The sequence below is a fragment of the Ptychodera flava genome, chromosome 9, assembly GCF_041260155.1.
Source record: "Ptychodera flava strain L36383 chromosome 9, AS_Pfla_20210202, whole genome shotgun sequence".
NCBI lineage: Eukaryota > Metazoa > Hemichordata > Enteropneusta > Ptychoderidae > Ptychodera > Ptychodera flava.
The window spans coordinates 6,480,118-6,483,810 of NC_091936.1; positions in this window are offsets into that span (position 1 = coordinate 6,480,118).

The window sequence follows — 3,693 nt, forward strand, 5'->3', positions numbered from 1 at the left end:
CCTCTCAGTGCAGATTTCTGAAAATGTTTCTGTAGAAATGGCTTTCAAGCTTTCAGTATGAAGACACCATTGGGTTGCTGACCAAGAAATGAAGCTACATGATAATAAATTTGTCAAAAACACAGAGGAAAACTGTTGGGTCAGAATTTCTTTTGGGAATAAAGAAATGATCATGCCATTGTGTATCTTGAATTTTAGTATGGTGACACCTGTATTGTGAATTTCAAAATTGCTTCTCATACAAAGTGTTTTGGAAAATTTTCTCCAGGATATTTTTAGTTGGGGAGCAAATTCCCTACCAGATATGAACTGAAAATGCTCACGTGTTTCATACAGTTATGTGTAAATTTGAACCTTTGCCACATGTTTGCAACTTCATTGAAAGTATTATGATCAACATAATGAACAATAATCACCGCTGATTAATTCTCAAAGGTCATGAAGTATACAAATATGTAATTAGCTGAAATAAAAATATTAAAGTTCTTTGACTGCTGTCATTTATATAGCAAGTGTAATTACCGTTGGCCAAGTCCTTCAAGCCATATATGCCGAGCTGTGAAAGCTCATTAGATATGCAAATTGTAAATTAGCTGACATGAAAATGTGAAATGACTTTCGATATTGTTTTAACCAGGTATAATCATCAATGTTGTCATGTTTTGCCAACTTTGATCAAGTAAATCCCAGTATATATCCCTAATAAGCAAAGTTCATTAAATATGTAAATTAGGAATTGACTTAAGTAAAAATGCTTAATGATTGTCAATAATGTTGTATCATGGTATCTGCAATATATGTAGCAAGTTTTGTCAACTTTGGTCAAGTCAATTCAGATATATATCTCTAATTAGGAAAGTTCATTAAACATGCAAATTAGGAATTTGCTGAAGAGAAAATGATTAATGACTTTCAATAATATTGTATTACAGTGTCTGAAATGTACATAGCAAGTTACATCAATTTTGATCAAGTCAATTCAGATGAATATCCCTAAGTATGAAAATTCATTTAATATGCAAATTAGGAATTGGCTGAAGTAAAAATAGCGTCAATGACACTGTAGCTCCCATCCTGGACTATTTAGTGTTTGTTCTCTGGTCAGATATTTGAACATGTGTGAAAGGGATAAAGTGCATGAAGTGAAAATACTTAAATGAAATGTACTGGAGACAGTGAAATATGTTTAATGTAATTATTCAGAATATAAAATGGAAAACATACAGAATTAGATATATCGAATACTGTGATACAACCATTAACTCAACAAGTCATTTACAATGACATAGTCCCCACTTGTAATAGGAGTACTAGTCTTGATGGGGCAGGAAAATGTGGTCATTAAGAAGTATCATTGGAGTGTATATGTTGAGATCTATGGGCACATAGGTCTATGTCGTTGTTCCCAATTTGAAACACGAGGCATGTCTAAGTTACGGTTCTAAATCGGGAAAAAAGATCAGACCTCTAGCAGTATTGGCCAGCCAAGAAATACATATGCGCATTATAAATGAGGTACAAGATGTGACATCTTAAGGTCTAATATCCTATCAAAATTGGAGGGTATAGTACTTGTGGTTACTGAAATATGCATATATATATGTATAATCAAGGTCAAAGGTCATCAAGGTCACATGACATTTTCAAAAAAAATTATATTGCTAATTAATCCCTATATGCCAAAAAATCAGATCTCTAGCTCTATTCGCTTGCCCAGAATTAGATGTGTACATAATTAATGAGGTAAAGCGTGTGTTGTCATAAGGTCTCCCATCCTACTAAATACAAAGGACATAGCACTTGTGGTTACTTATTTATTGACATAAACATATATTTTAGGTAAAAGGTCATCGAGGTCACATGACATTTGGTCAAAAAATTTCTCTCCTATAGTTATCCCTATATACCAAAAATCAACATCCAGCTCTATTGGCTCGCTCAGAATGAGATATGCGCATAATTATTGAGGTACAGTATGTGGCGTCATAAGGTGTCCCATCATACCAAACATGAAGGGTGTAGCACTTGTGGTTACCGAGTTATGGAAAAATATGTATATTTGAGGTCAAAGGTCACCGAGGTCACGTGACATTTTGTCAAAAAATTGTATTGCTAAGTTATCCCTATATACCAAAAATCAGACCTCTGGCTCTATTGGCTCGCTCAAAATTAGATATGCACATAATTAATGAGGTACAATATGTGGCGTCATAAGGTGTTTCATCATACCATACATGAAGGCTGTAGCACTTGTGGTTACTGAGTTATGGACAAATATGTATATTTGAGGTCAAAGGTCACCGAGGTCACATGACATTTTGTCAAAAAAATTGTATTGCTAAGTTATTCCTGTATACCAAAAATCAGACCTCTAGCTCTATTGGCTGGCTCAGAATTAGATATGCGCATAATTAATGAGGTACAGGATGTGGTGTCATAAGGTCTCCCATCATACCAAATATGAAGGGTGTAGCACTTGGGGTTACTTAGTTATGGCCATATATGTATATTTGAGGTCAAAGGTCATTGGGGTCACATGACATTTTGTCAAAAAAATTGTATTGCTAAGTTATACCTATATACCAAAAATCAGACCTCCAGCTCTATTGGCTGGCTCAGAATTAGATATGCAGATAATTAATGAGGTACAGGATGTGATGTCATAAGGTCTCCCATCATACCAAATATGAAGGATGTAGCACTTGTGGTTACTGAGTTATGGACATATACTCATATTTAAGGTCAAAGGTCATCGAGATCACATGACATTTTGTCAAAAAATTTGTATTGCTAAGTTATCCCTATATACTTATTTTCACTTTGTTTAGTGTGATTAGATATTATTTTAGCTGAAAAAAGGGTCCAGGGAAAGTAAGGAAAATCCAGTATTCCACAGTGTAACAATTGGCTGAAAAAATAAAATTTCTTTCAGTCTCTAGAATCCGAAACCGAATCCGAAACTGAATCCGAAACCGAATCCGAAACCGAGTCTAATTTCAGCATCGTCTAGCCAGAGTGTAACGTGGGGATAGCGCCCTCAAACCACAGATACCGGCTTCCCATAGACTACCATGTATCAGAAAAATTAAAACTGTGATAACTTCATTAATATGCAAGCCACGCCCACCAAAACCTTTTCAGTTCTAGCCATTTGAATTCTGAAGATGTCTACCAAATTTGACTGAAATACGTTCAGCCGTTTTTGAGATAATGGGGATACAGACACACGGACACACACACAGACACACAGACACACACACACACAGACAGACATGGCTAAACCATATGCTCACGTGTGTGAACACGTGAGCAAAAAATGACTGAAATACAATGTTCATCCATTGCTATATGCAATCAATGGAATAGGCTGACATAACCACATGGGTAGTGTTGTGTTTTACACCGTGAATGTCAAGAGTATGAGCTTCGTTTTTGTTAGATTCTGTAACGTGTTTTGTTCAGCATCCGACTAAACCCACTTTTTTGTTTCTCCATGGGCATTCAACTGCCTCTGTTCTCTAAATAAAATATCTACCAGTTCTTATTTTTGAAAGGTATTGCACTTTCAAGACATTTAACTAAAATCTTTTCTTGAGAAGCATCTTGAAAGCGTGCCAATTAAACATAGACTGATATATATCTTAAGAACTTGGAGTACAGTGTTGTAGCACAAATGATGATGACACACATTTT